The 15,767-nt window shown below is 42.3% G+C and overlaps 1 protein-coding gene across 4 annotated transcripts in view; it reads left to right on the top strand.

Annotated features, from left to right (window-relative positions):
• The window catches only part of LOC121293305 (beta-1,4-N-acetylgalactosaminyltransferase 3-like), a 184,751-nt gene that overhangs the window by 83,892 nt on the left and 85,092 nt on the right, over window positions 1-15,767 (top strand). The window lies entirely within an intron of this gene.

Raw genomic sequence — 15,767 nt, 5'->3', positions numbered from 1 at the left:
GCTTGGCATGACCAAGAGCTTCAATACTGGTTGAAATAAATTCTTTCTTCCAATTATTTTTTTTGTTTAGAAAGCACTATCCCGTCTTTCCAGAGGTTAATATCCTATCAACTATCTGCAGAAAAACTAGACACTATGGGTGAACAGAGATATTTTCCAGCTCAGTATTGCAAAAGCACAAATGATGGACAAAATGTATTTCTGTCCATTATATATGGTTAGTATACATTTGCCTGACATGCCATCGTATTCTGTAGTAAATGGTGAGCTTGATGAATGTCATCCTTGTATATAGCCAGTGGAAAATCGATAATGAGTTAGAATCAGAATCTTCCAGGTCAGAAGGAGGCCATTCGGTCCCTCGTGCCTTTGCCTGTTCGTTGAAAAAGCTGTACCCTCTCAAGGACCATAACGTTGTGAAGTGTTGTGCCCAGAATTGTACACAATACTCCAGCTAAGGCCTAACCAGTGATTTTCTAAAGGTTTGTCTTAGCTTTCTTGGCTTTGCAAATAGGGACATTGAATGCAAATACAAGTATCCTATATGCTTTCTTAACTGGCTTATCAACTTGCCCTGCCACCTTCAAGGATTTATGAATATGCATTCTTATTTAACCTGTACTCCAAATAAGAATTAACTTTGTATTGACCGTGGTCTCGAATACTTTTCCCAACACTAAAGTTAGTCTGACCTGTAGTTACAAGGTTTATGCTTCCCTTTTTTTTTCCAAACATAGGTATAATGTTTGCAGTCTCCGGGACTCTGGCACCACTTCTCTATCTGAGCAGGTTTGAAAGATTGTGGTCAGACCTTTTTCTGTCACCACCTTGGTTACCTTCTGGAACTGAGGATGTATCCCATCTGGACTGGATCAGTCGTTTCTGCAGCCGCATATGAGTCAGAAATGATGCCTTCGCTCCCTGGTGCCGGGGTAAAAGATAACAATGAATGGCTGCAGGATGTTCTGAGGAAACATCATGGTCCACTTTGAAACCAATGATATGGATAGGAAAAAGGTTGAAACGATATAATTGGGAAAGGAAGTTAAATCTCTGAATTAATCCCACTATCACAGGCACAGAAACAGGAATGCATGGTTGAAAAGCAGTATGTCTGCTAGGGCTTCTGATTCCTGCATTGGGACCAGTTCTGGAGCAGGAGGAGCTTGTACAAGGCAGACTGATTGATTGTAATTCTTTCGAGTACAAACCCGTTTCCATCTGTTTCAGATGAAGTTACATTGTTTCATAGTTTGCCATTGTGAGATTTGAACTCTTGATAATCTTTTAAATGAAAACCAAATCAACAAAATTGGGATAAATCAGGCACAGCCCCTAATTCAGGTCAGCTGTAAAACCAAGAACAAAGTTTAAAGGAAACTTACAAACTTTAAATCAAAATGTGATTAAAGGGGTCAACGAAACACCCCAGTCCCCGCGGTGCCCACCGAGCACGGAAGGCCTCGAGAGTGCCAGCAGACACCGTGTGCTCCTTCTCCAGGGACATCCGGCAGTGAATGTAGCCGCGGAAGAGGGACAAACAATCGGGCGGGACTCCCCCGTCAATCGCCCGCTGCCTGGACCTGTTAATGGCCAACTTGGCCAGGCCCAGGAGCAGGTTCACGAGGAGGTCCTCCTCCTTCCCGACCCCCTTCCGCACCGGGTGCCCATAGATCAGGAGCGTGGGGCTGAAGTGCAAACAAAACATCAATAAAAGGTTTTTCAAATAACTAAAAAGGGAGTGCAGTCTACAACACCCTACATATACATGGTCCACGGACTCCACAAAAGAAATACTTGCATTTATATAGCACCTTTCACAGCCTCAGAACATCCCAAAGCGCACAGTGTTAGGACCTCATTAGCTGATGGCTGAGCTGTAACTCTTTCGAGTACAAACCCATTTCCATCTGTTTCAGATGAAGTTACGTTGTTTCATAGTTTGCCATTGTGAGATTTGAACTCTTGATACTCTTTTTGAGTAAACCTGTTTCCATCTGTTTCAGATGAAGTTACATTGTTTCATAGTTTGCCATTGTGAGATTTGAACTCTTGATCTTGGGGTTACAAACCCAGTACCATAACCACTTGGCTATTTAGGCCAAGCCAAAAGTTAAACTGACTGGCCTGTAACTGTTTTGAGTACAAACCCATTTCCATCTGTTTCAGATGAAGTTACATTGTTTCATAGTTTGCCATTGTGAGATTTGAACTCTTGATCATGGGGTTACAAACCCAGTACCATAACCACTTGGCTATTTAGGCTAAGCCTGATTGATTGTATTGGAACAGTGCTGGAACACCTTGTTGCTGGAAAGTTAATTGGTGCTGTAGATGAGTATTTAAGATAATCTGTCAGGGAAAGGGCCATCAGGATGTAGCTAGCTTGGCCTAAATAGCCAAGTGGTTATGGTACTGGGTTTGTAACCCTAAGATCAAGAGTTCAAATCTCACAATGGCAAACTATGAGCTTGGCCTAAATAGCCAAGTGGTTATGGTACTGGGTTTGTAACCCCAAGATCAAGAGTTCAAATCTCCCAATGGCAAACTATGAAACAATGTAACTTCATCTGAAACAGATGGAAACAGGTTTACTCAAAAGAGTATCAAGAGTTCAAATCTCACAATGGCAAACTATGAAACAATGTAACTTCATCTGAAACAGATGGAAACAGGTTTACTCAAAAAGAGTATCAGGATGTAGCAACAGAGTACCTGGAAAGTTAGAAGGGACAAACTGCAACAGAAGAAAAGGGTAGAAAGAGCAGGAATTAGATGGAGGCAAAGAAGCAAAGCTGACTGGATTGGTGTTGGAATATGTGTTAATGTGAGGCACTTTATTTGTAAAGTTTAAGGGTTACAAGCACAATGTCACATGACATTGCGATATATTGGACAAAACATGGGAACTAAGTATTCCTGGCTGCAATGTTTTCAAGAGGGAAAGTGAAGGGAAATAGATGGGTAGGGTTGAAATTGTTAATCGAGGATAATACAGTTCTGCAGAGGGATGACATAACTAGAGAGTTAAAAAACAGAAAAGGAGCTGTTACATTGCTGTTTGCTTATTAAAAAGGATAGTTGAAGGAACGGTGGGACCAATTTGGGACAAAGAAGGAAACCTGGTGGAGGTGGAGGGTAAATCTTGAGTGCTAACTCGACTTTTGACAAATGGTGATGTATTTTTCATGCAAGAGGGTGAAGGTTATATTCTCAAATCTGCATAAGTTCTGTGATCTCCTTGAAGAATCATTCAGATATATGTTTTGGATTAAATTTTATTGGCAAAACATTAGGTATGCATGTAGGCTTCAAAACATAATTTAAACTTAACTACTTATTCGAGCAATAATTCCAACGTTTCTATTATGATTCAGCGAATATTCAGATATCATTCTCAATAAATGAAAAGAAAGGATTGCATTCCATAACACCTTTCACAACCTCAGGACACCCTAAAGTGCTCACAACCAATAAAGTATTTTCGAGGTGTAATCACTTAGAATGTAGGAGAGAAACATTGTCCAGCTCACTAACAATAACTCTCCTGCTCTTTGTCTTGGGATCTTTTACACCTGAGACGGCAGACAAGACCTCAGTTTAACAGTATCTCTGATAATTCGGCAATCTGTCCGTAACACAAAAAATCATGGCTGCAGTATAGTGAAGTTCTGGAGTGGGACTTGAACACTCAACCTTTTGACTCAAAGGCAAGAAGTGCCACCAATTGAGCTAAAGCTGTTAAAACATGGATTTATAACGATTAATGATCTAATTATTTGGGCTGTGCCAATATGTTTAGGGAAGTTGTGTCCAGAATGATTTTTATTAGTATTTCCAAAATACTTAATTACCAAGACATTGAGAATCCTTCCTGTTTTTGCACCAGTGCTCAAAGAAGCAGGAAAGTTAAGTGCACTGAAAGATGTGACCTATATGCCAATTCCCCTTCCCTTTTGACTCATGCTATTGTTTGCCATTGGTGGATGAAGAAAGAGAAAGAAGACGATAAATAACTTTCTTTAAGGGCTGTGTTTGATATTGTGTGATGTATTCAACTCTGGTACCAGGAGTGCACATTCCTTTGTTTTGTAGGCATATCTACCATCTTGTGTTCATTACAGTATGAAACTCCTAACCTTTCCAGAACGTTTAAAATAAAAGTTCAAAAGGACAGTACCTTGAACTGCAGCTGAGTTCATGTTCTGAAGGATTATAAAATATGAGGTTAATTACAATGCACAACAAATGTTTTTTTTTACAAATGTACAGCTGTATTTCTGGGTCAAGAAGTAATGATTAACAATAAATCAAGCATTAAAAGCATTACTGCACTGTGAAAAGAACAGTTCTAAAAAATAGATTAACTTCTTGTGATGTTTTTCCTCAAGCTTTGATACATATTTGGGCAGACATACTTGCAGGAATTTCTCAACCCAATAACTTCAAATTGTACCTATGGCATTTCAAGAAGGCAGCTTACCACCATCTTCAAGGGCAATTACTGATAGACATTCATTGCTGGCCTTGCTTGCCACACCTACATCCTATGAATGATTAAAAAAAGACAACTGATTGCATAGCATGTTCTTTGCTGCTGTAAGTGGTTGGATTTGATTATGTGCACACCTCTGCAGCAAGGTTTGAACCAATGACTTTCTGATCCATGGCAAATGTGGGACCACTGAGCCAAGGCTGGTGCCTGGAGCACAGTTCCTTATGTTTGTCATAGCTCTAGTGCAATATAAATAAACAGTGATTCGCCTATCTCCGTGACAATGCTGCAGGCAACTTGCTGAGTATCACTTGACTGCCAAGGTTAAAAAGTTGATGCCAAAAGTGTCCTATGGATGTAATGTTTTATACTATTTGCAAACCTTTTTAAAGAAAACTGATTTTAAAATACAAGTCATGTTTTCTCAAATACTGCGGATGCTGGAAATCTGAAACAAAAAAAAAATCGCTGGAAAAACTCAGCAGGTCTGACAGCCTCTGTGGAGAGAAAGACAGAGTTAACGTTCCGAGTCCAGATGACCCTTCAGAACTAAAGAGAAGTAGAAATGTGGTGAAATATATAGTGTTTAAGGGGGATGGGACATGTGGAGCTGTATAGAAGGTCAGCGATAGGTGGAGCAAAGGGGAGATTGCAAAAGATGTCAAACAAAAGGCCGAAGAGGTGTTGGTGGTGATACTGGCTAAAGGAGGTGCTAATGGTGGCATTAAGAGTAGAAAGCAGGATGAGCAAGTGACAGATGGCCCTAGTGGAGGTGGGTTGAGGGAGGGGATGGTGTGGGGAAAAACATCACAATAGGCTGAAAAGTGGGGATAAAACAGTGAATGGAAATAAATTTTTTAAATAATAGAAATAGGTCTGAAGTTGTTGAACTCAGTGTTAAGTCGGGAAGGCTGTAAAGTGCCTAATCGGAAGATGAGGTGCTGTTCCTCCAGTTTGCTTTGGGCTTCACTGGAACATTGCAGCAGGCCAAGGACGGGCATGAGAGCTGGGTGGTGTGTTGAAATGGCAAACGACAGGGAGGTCTGGTTCATGCATGTGGACAGACCGAAGCTGTTCTGCAAAGCGGTCACCCAGTCTGCGTTTGGTCTCTCCAATGTAGAGGAGATCGCATTGGGAGCAGCGAATGCAGTAGACCAAATTGAGGGAAATGCAAGTACTTGAAAGGAGTGTTTGGACCCTTGGACAGTGAGGAGGGGAGAAGTATAGGGGCAGGTGTTGCACCTTCTGCGATTGCATGGGAAGGTGTCATGGGAGGGTGTTGAGCTGTAGGGGGTGATGGGGGAGTAGACTAGGGTGTCCCAGAGGGAATGGTCCCTATGGAAAGCCGCCGGTGTGGGGGGCGTTGTCAAAGGGAAGATGTGTTCGGTGGAGTCCAGATGACCCTGGAGTTGGTGGAAATGGTAGAGGATGATTCTTTGAATGTGAAGGCTGTTGGGGTGTCAAGGAGGACCCTGTCATGGTTCTGGGAGGGCAGAGGCACGGGGGATGGGTCGGACATGGTTGAGGGCCCTGTCAACCACTGTGGGTGGGAAACCTTGGTTAAGGAAGACATGCCAGAAGCACTGTTTTGGAAAGTGGCATCATCGGAACAGATGCAATGGAGGCGATGGGATGGAGTCCTTACAGGAAGCAGGGTGTGAGGAGCTGTAGTTGAGGTAGCTGTGGGAATCAATGGGCTTGTAATGAATATTGGTGGATGGTCTATCACCAGAAATTGAGACAGAGGTCAAGGAAGGGAAGTGTCAGTGATGGACCATGTGAATGTGATGGAGGGGTGGAAATTGAAAAATTAATAAATTTTTCCAGGTCCAGATGAGGGCATGAAGAGGCACCGAAACAGTCACTGATGTACTGAAGCAAGAGTTGCAGGTGGGGGCCTGAGTAGGATTGGAACAAGGAATATTCCACATGCCCCATAAAGAGACAGGCATAGCTGGGGCCCATGCGAGTACCCATAACCACACCTTTTATTTGGAGGAAGTGAGACAAGTTTAAAGAAAAATTTCTCAGTGAGAGAACAAGTTCAGCCAGACGGAGGAGAGTAGTGGTGGATGGGGATTGTTTGGGACTCTGTTCAAGGAAGAAGCAGAGAGCCCTCAGAGCATCCTGGTGGGGTTGGAGGTGTAGAGGGATTGGACATCCATGGTGAAGAGGAGGCAATTGGGGCCAGGGAACTGGAAATTATTGATATGAAATAGGGCACCAGAGGAATCGTGGATGTAGGTGGGAGGAGACTGGACAAGGGGAGATAGAACGGAGTCGAGATAAGAAGAAACGAGTTCCGTGGGGCAGGGTCAGACTGATTGGTCTATTGGGACAGTGCTGTTTGTGGATTTTGGGGAGGAGGTAGAAGCAGGCTGTTCAAGGTTGGGAGACTGAGGTTTGAAGCTGTGGATGGAAGATTTCCAGAGGAGATGAGGTCAGTGACAATCCTGGAAACAATGGCTTGATGTTTGGTGGGGTCATGGTCCAGGGGGAGTTAGGAAGAAGTGTCTGCGAGTGTATTTTTAAAATTTATTTCCATTCATTGTTTTATCCCCCCCCCCTCCTCTTTTTAGCATATTTCTATCTTTTTTCCCACACCGTCCCCTCCCCCCACCCCCACCCCCCCAAACCACCCCCACTAGGGCCATCTGTCCTTTGCTCATCCTGCTTTCTACTCTTCATGTCACCATTAGCATCTCCTTTAGCCAGTATCACACTATCAACACCCCTTCGACTTTTTGTTCATGACTTCTTTTGCAATCTCTCCTTTTCCCCCACCTATCACTGGCCTTCTATCCAGCTTCACCTGCCCCAGCAGCCCCTTAAACAGTATATATTTCACCACATTTCTGCTTCTCTTCAGTTCTGAAGAAGTCATCTGGGCTTGAAACGTTTACCTTGTTTTTCTGTCCATGGATCCTGACAAACCTGCTGAGTTTTTCCAGCAATTTGTTTTTGGGTCATGATTTCTCAGTGAGTTTCCAGTTCATGCTGAAGTTTTGTTTTATAACACCTCTGTGAAGCACCTTGGGACATTTTATGCTAAAGGCATTATACAAATACAAGTTGTTGTGGGCGTGGGGAAATTTCACAAGAATAGTTAAAAGCACGGAAAGTCTGTGCTGAAGTTGCACTAAAGTTTTTCAATGATAGAATTTCCAGTATCCAGTCCTGATGATTATCCATTCTTATACCTATAGTTTCTGATCCCCATATAAAAGGGCTTTGTAAATCACCTGCTCGACATGGAGGTTTACAGCACTGAAGCAGATCATTCAGCCCATTATCCTGGAGCAATCTGCAACTAATCTTACTCTGCTCTCTCACCAGAGCTCCCGACCTTTCCTTGCTTCAAATGAATATCCAGATTCCCCATAAAATTTATTGATCAGCTATTCCCTGTAACCAAGCATTCCATGTTTTAACTCCTTTGTAAAGACATTTATCCTAATCCCTTACTTTTGAGTGATAATTTAAATTTATGACCCTTGTCATTGACTTTCTAAGTCGTTATTGTTTATTCAAACAGACTTTCCGTGCTTTTAAATATCCTTGTGAAATTTCCCCATGCCCACAACAACTTGTATTTGTATAGTACCTTTAGCATAAAATGTCCCAAGATACTTCACAGAGGTATTATAAAACAAAATTTGACATTAAGCCACATGGATATTAGGCAGATGACTGTCATGAAAGTATAATAATTTTCACAATACTTTTCTGGTTTATTGTAAAGTAGGTTTATGGGGGCAAATAGTCGAGTCTATCTGTGAGATTTAATTACATTTGGAGTTGAGTAGACTAAGCTTCAACTCATCAAAAGCTAGGTGCTTGATATACTAATGAGTAAACGTGGATGCTGGCTTAGCATGTGTGAAGGGAATTTGCATTTTTCGATAAATGAAGGGAGTTTCGGATTTCAAAGGGATTTTAGCCTGTTTACAATCAGCCAGATAAAACAGTAATGTATTTATTTTCCCCAAAGGTGAATAGTGAATGACAGTGAATAGTAACAACGTGAAATTTTTTAATGTTATGAGGGCAATACAGTTTCAAAGACATATGAAACAATAGAATTTATATATTAAGAAAAGAATAACCATGTATAAAGGAGAATGAGGCTGTGTCAAGAGAAGGCATTGTGAGATCTAACAGAAGTGTGTGAAATAGCCTTAATGAAGCCTCCAGTTTTTGTGCATAAGTCTGCTGTCTACTGAAACTGAAGCTGGAGAAAAGCCATTTTGGAATTCCACTGTCTAGGGTATTGTGTTAATTTGCTGGATCTGTTTAAAGTCTAACATCTTTTTTGGACTATTGCCTTAAAGGGGGTGTAATGGAGTCAGGTTAATTAGGAATTTTAGGAGTTATTATAGTAGTAATGTGCAGTTTTATGTGTGTGCTTGAAATCTTTTCTTTTGGTTAGTAGATATTTTGATTCTTTTTAAATCTCAAAAAGTCTTGGTGGATTTATTACTCCTGAATTCAGTACACGCATCTTGTAATAAATATAAATTGCGAAATTGTTGTGACTGAGTTTCCCGTGTGGACTTGGTCCACCTGGCACACATCATCTGCTGCGTCCTAACGTGACCAAAAACTTGATTAAAGAAGTAGATTGTAGGGCGTGTCTTAGAGGAGGAAAGCCAGCAGAGAGGTTTTAGGAGGAAATTCCAGAGTTTTGTCAAAGACGCAGCCATCAGCGATGAGTGATTTAAAATTGGGGATGATAACAAGTCCAGAATTAGAGGAGTGCGGATATTGCTGAGGTTTGTAAGGCCTGAAGGAGATCCAAGGTAAGAAGGGGTGAGGCATGGAAGGGTTTGAAAACAAGGATGAAAATTTTAAAATCAAGGCATTGCTTAACTGGGAGCAAACAAGCACGGGTGAATGAGAATTTGAGAATGTGAGTGAGGATGGGGCAGCAGAGTTTTGGATTAGCTCAAGTTTAAAGGGTAGAATGTAAGTGTCAGTCAGGTGTATATTAAAATAGCCAAATCTAGATCTAGCAAAAATCATGAATGAGGATTTCGGCAGCAGATGAGCCAAGGCAGGAGCGAAATCATGCGATGTTATGGTGACTGAAATTTACAGCCTTAGTGACAGCTCTGATATCTGGTCCTCAACTCATTCTAGGATTGAATGTGACACCAAGGTGTGACATTGTTGTTCAGCCTCATAATTGTCAAAGTGAGGAATGGAGTCAATGGTTAGAGAGTAGAGATTATGGCGGGTCTGAAGGAAATGGCTTTGGTCTTTCTGCTCATACAGTATTGGTTGGTGGACAGGCAGTGTGACAAGTTGGAGGGGTTGAAAGAGGTGGTTGTGAGGTTGAGCTGGCTGTCATCAGCAAATGTGAAGCTGACTATGTCACTGAGGGACAGCATGCAGATAGGAAATAAAAAGAGGCTAAGGATGGATCCTTAGAGGGTAACAGAGGTAACAATGCAGGACCAAGAAGAGAAAACATTGCAGATTATTCTTTGACTGCAATTAATAAGAATGAAGCCAGGTGTGTAGTCCCATCCAGGCAGACAACTGGAGACACTTTGGAAGATGGTGTGGTCGATCATGCCAAAGGCTGAATATAGGTTGAAGTAGGTAATAGGTTGAAGGATTATTTACATTGTGGCAAAGATATTGTCATTTTTGTTTTTGATAAAAAGCCATTTCAGTATTCTGGCAGAGATAGAAATCTGATTGGAAGGGTTCAAAGATCCCCAATCAAGATGGGGATTGATTTGGAGGTGACAATAGAGACTATACCCTCTAGCATGTGTTTGGAATTTTCACGACTTACTTCCATGCAGTAAAAGCACTTTGCCAATACACTTCATTTCCCCCTTGACAATTCTGTACCTTTAACTACTCACTTTTCAGTGGTGGTAGCAGCTGGGAGAAGTTCTATGCATCACACAGCTGCTTTATTCAAAACCCGCTACAATTTGAATCAGTTAAGGAAGCTGAATCAGAATTGATGTGGATCAGACAGTTTTAATACATTCATCTTTAAGATTTTCTTTCTTATTCAGTATAATGGTAGAGAAGAAAACAGAATTGTAGCTCTCGCTCCCTAGTCACCTTGCTTAAATAGGACAATTGCTTTGTGATGCCTCGGATCTGTTTAGAAACTGGAACTTACTACTTCTGAGATTTCGATGCAAAATGATGGCATTTGAACAGCAAGTTGCACTACATGTGGAAAGTATAGATATACAAAGGGCACAGTTGCATAGAATTTACAACACAGAAACAGGCCATTTGATTCAGCTGATCTATGCCAGTATCTGTGCTCCACATGAGCCTCTGCCCACCTTATTTCATTTATCACATCAGCATATTCTTCTGCTCATTCTCCATCATGAGTTACGATCATGATCTGGAATACATATCCTGAAAAAGCAGTGGAAGGAGATTCAGTAGTAACCTTCAAAAGGAAATCAGATAACTACTTGAAGGGAAACATTTACAGAGTATGTGGAAAGAGCAGGGAAGTAGGACTAATTGGATAGTTCTGCTAAAGAGCCGGTGCAGACATGATGAACTGAATGGCCTCCTCTTGTGCTGTATCATTCTACTGTAGTGAGACGGTGTGTTTTATTGCAGAAAGCCAGTTGCTAAGGTTAGAACTGGAGTCAATCTTCACACCTTTATTTGCAGAGTTACACATTACAAGCATGCAATCCAATCTAACACAACAACCACAGTTCTGGTTTGTGCATTATAGGAGCTCAGGTGACTTTTCAGTTAATGCCCATCATCTGCATACAATCAATTAATAATAGATTTCCTTCTCTCGCTTTACATTAAAAGTAGTTAGTTTGCACAACCAAAATTTCAAAACAAATCAAATACCTCCATATTCTGTACAATGCACTACATTGCAAGATGCCTGACCACCAGGATCGCTAATGATTTCTTCAGGCATCGTGTCCTTAAAAAAAAAAAATCTCCAATAGTTGATGACTTGAATCCACCCATTTAATTTTAGAGATTTTGTTTCTCTCCAGCATTTGCTTCAAGGCAGCAAGATCAATTTGTAATCACTTTGACTCATGTTTTTCGTAAACTGTACATTGTCCAACATTGAACGGCTATCTACATAACACTCAAACAAAAGAAAAATACTGCAGATGCCGGAGATCCAAAATAAAAGTAGAAACTGCTGGAAAAACTCAGTAGGTCCGGCAGCATCTGTGGAGAGAGAAACAGATTTAACATTTCGAGTCCAATGTGACATCTTTGAAACAGGAGAAGAATGAATTAACTCTTATTAGTCAAGACATTGCCCTGGGGAATAAACTAGCGAATGGTTGTCACTTATTTTGTTTGGCCGCAACGTGTGTACATCAAAAACAAAAATTGCTGGAAAAATTCAGCAGGTCTGACAGCATCTGTAAAGAGGAAGATAGAGTTATTGTTTTGAGCTTGTATGACTCTCCATCAGAACTAAGGAGAAATAGAAATGTGAAATATAAGCTGTTAAAGGGGGGTGGAACAGGTGGAGCTGGATGGAGGGCCAGTGATAGGTGGAGGCAAAGGAGAGATTGCCAAAGATGTCATAAGCAAAAGGTCAAAGGGGTGGTGATATTAACTAAATGATGTGCTAATGGTGACATTAAGGGTAGAAAGCAGGATGAGCAAGTTGGCCCTAGTGGTAGTGGGGTAGGGGGAAGGGATCGAAGTAGGCTAGAAGGTGGAGATAAAACAATGGATGGGAATAAATTTTTAAAATAATAATAGAAATAGGTGGGAAAAGAAAAATATATAATAATTATTAGAAAAAAGGGGATCAAAAAGGGCGTGAGGAAAGAGGAGAGAGTTCATGATTTGAAGTTGTTTAACTCAAAGTTAAGTCAGAAGGCTATAAAGTGCCTAATTGGGAGATAAGGTGCTGTCCTCCAGTTTGCGTTGAGCTTCACTGGAACATTGCAGCAGGCCAAGGACAGATATGTGGGCATGAGAGCAGTGTGGTGTGTTGAAATGGCAAGCGACAGGGAGGTCTGGGTCATGCTTGTGGACAAACGGAAGGTGTTCTGCAAAGCTGTCACCCAGTCTGCGTTTGGGCTCTCTAATGTAGAGCAGACCGCATTGGGAGCAGCGAACGCAGTAGACTAAATTGAGGGAAGTGCTTCACTTAGGAGTGTTTGGGCCCTTGGACAGTGAGGAATGGAGAAGTAAAGGGGCAAATGTTGGACCTTCTGTGGTTGCATGGGAAGATGCCTAGGAATGGGTTTGAGGTGAAGGGGTGATGGAGGAATGGACCTGGGTGTCCCAGACGGAACGGTCCCTACAGAATGCTGGGGGGGTGGGGGAAGGGAAGATGTGTTTGGTGATGGCATCATGCTGGAATTGGCGGAAATGGTGGGGGATGATCCTTTGAATGCGGAGGCTGGTGGGGTGATAATTGTGGACGAGGGGGACCCTATCATGGTTCTGGGAGGGAGAGGAAGGTGTGAGGGCAGATGCGCAGGAGATGGGCCAGACACAGTTGAGGGCCCTGTCAACCACCATGGGTGGAAAACCTCGGTTAAGGAAGAAGGAAGACATGTCAGAAGAACTGCTTTGGAAAGTGGCATCATTGGAACAGATGTGACAGAGGCGAAGGAACTGAGAGAGTGGGATGGAGTCCTTACAGGAAGCGGGCTGTGAGGAGCTGTAGTTGAGGTAGCTGTGGGAGTCGGTAGGCTTGTCATGAGTATTTTTGGATTGTCTATCACCCGAAATTGAGACAGAGGTGTCAAGGAAGGGAAGAGAAGTGTCAGTGATGGACTATGTGTAAATGAAAATGAGTAGGACTGGAACAAAGAATGTTCCACATACCCCATAAAGAGACAGGCAGAACTGGGGCCCATGCAGGTACCCTTGTTCCAGTCCTACTCAGGCCCCACCAGCCTCTGCATTCAAAGGTTCATCCTCCACCATTTCCGCCAACTCCAGAATGATGCCACCACCAAACATACCTTCCCTTCACCCAAAACAGAATTACCTGGAAAAACTCAGCAGGTCTGGCAGCATCGGCGGAGAAGAAAAGAGTTGACGTTTCGAGTCCTCATGACCCTTCGACAGAACTCGAACTCAAGTTCTGTCGAAGGGTCATGAGGACTCGAAACGTCAACTCTTTTCTTCTCCGCCGATGCTGCCAGACCTGCTGAGTTTTTCCAGGTAATTCTGTTTTTGTTTTGGATTTCCAGCATCCGCAGTTTTTTTGTTTTTTTCCTTCCCTTCACCCCCCTGTTGGCATTCCGTAGGGACCGTTCCCTCCTGGACACCCTCCATCACCCCCTACACCTCAACCCCTTCCCACGGCACCTTCCTATGCAACCGCAGATGGTGCAATGCCTGCTCCTTTATTTCTCTCCACCTCACTGTCCAAGGGCCCAAACGTTCCTTTCAAGTGAAGCAGTGCTTTACTTGCACTTCCCTCAATTTGGTCTACTGCATTTGCTGCTCCCAACGCGGTCTCCTCTACATTGGAGAGACAAAACGCAGACTGGGTGACCGCTTTGCGGAACACCTTCGGTCTGTCCACAAGAATGATCCAGACCTCCCTGTCACTTGCATTTCAACACACCACCCTGCTCTCATGCCCACATGTCCATCCTTGGCCTGCTGCAATGTTCCAGTGAAGCTCAACGCAAACTGGAGGAACAGCACCTCATCTTCCGACTAGGCACTTTATAGCCTACTGGACTTAACATTGAGTTAAACAACTTCAAATCGTGAAGTCTCCTCCATCATACGGACTCGAAGCGTTAACTCTGTCTTCCTCTCCACGGATGCTGTCAGACCTGCTGAGTTTTTCCAGGGGTTAGTCATGACTGCTGAGGATACCCTTGATAGCCAGTTAACCACGCTGATGCATGATTTTGAGTAATCAAGTTTTTTTTATGGTGGATCATTGTATGATAAAAGCCTCATGATAACTTCTTGGGTAATGGGCATTAACATGCAAGAGAACAAAATTTGCGTGACAAACTAACTTAATATTGGTAGAATGAAAGCCTTTTCTATTCATGTAATTGATGGAATTGTTGTATCATGCTTTGAAGGTGCAGTGTTTCTGCCAGCTCTTCTGGGAATGCTGCCAGTCTGCTTTGGATTTGATTTCTCCCTTTGTTTTTCAAGTTTGGTTGAGAAGGTAATGAACTATGAGGCTCACCAGGACACATCAGTGATCATCTTCATGCAGTGATAATCTGCATTCTAGAAAGATCCAGTGGTCATTCTCACTGCTGCAGATAATGTAGTGCTCTACATCAAAGTGTATTGCAGTTTTCAGCTAGCAACTGACCTAACCTCCACGCATCCTACCCCACCCCACCCCCAATAGTTTCTAGGGAAGAGCAATCTTCTGATAAACTGAACAGCAGGAAAAACTTGTTAAAACCACCTAGGCATGTAAACCGAGACATGGGGAAGCAAATATCTTCTGTGGTGCTTCACTTTAAATTCTTCTAATGCAATCTCCTTATAACACAGGAGGGAAGGAATTTTATTTCTCCAATCCAAGATATAAATTAGTCCAATACTCATTTTAAACATCAAGCATTTTTAAGTGTAAAACAAGAATGCTTAGCAACAAAGTTGATGCCCCAGTGAAGTTCTACAGGTGTGCAAAAGCTTCAGCAACAGTGACCTTCTCCTTGTGATATCTATCTCAGGAATACTACTATGCTGCACATCACTTGTTTTTTTTAATTCTTTCACAGGATGTGAGCATCGCTGGCCAGGCCAGATATTTATTGCCCATCCCTAATTGTCCTTGAGAAGGTGGTAATGAGCGGTCTTCTTGAACCACTGCAGCTCATATGGTGCAGTGTTTCCTAACATTTGGTTAGTGGACTCTATTGGAGAAAATGCAGGATTGTTTGGCTATCTCCATCTGCCTCCATTTATATGTGACAGATGTGCAGTCAAGCCTGGTAGCCTTTAGGAGTTAAAATTTTTGATGGCCATTTCTTGCAGTAGGTTTGTAGTAGCAAACTATGATATTACACATTACTCATTTTTCTACCTCAGACCTGCCAAAATATGGGTCATTGTCCAAAGGAAAATCCAGCTCGGCTTTTAATGCTCTTCTCTATCTGGATGTCATTAAATGAATGTTACGTAGAAACATAGAAAATCATAGCAGGAGTATGGCATTCAGCCCTTTGAACCTGGCTGATCATCCAACTCAACAGCCTGCTCCCGCTTTCTCCCCATATCCTTTGATCCCTTTCGCCCCGAGAGCTATATCTAACTCCTTGAAAACATACAATGTTTT

The sequence above is a fragment of the Carcharodon carcharias genome, chromosome 21 (assembly GCF_017639515.1).
Source record: "Carcharodon carcharias isolate sCarCar2 chromosome 21, sCarCar2.pri, whole genome shotgun sequence".
Classification (NCBI taxonomy): Eukaryota; Metazoa; Chordata; class Chondrichthyes; order Lamniformes; family Lamnidae; genus Carcharodon; species Carcharodon carcharias.
Note: the sequence above shows the minus strand (reverse complement) of the source record. Positions and strands in the feature narration are given on the sequence as shown.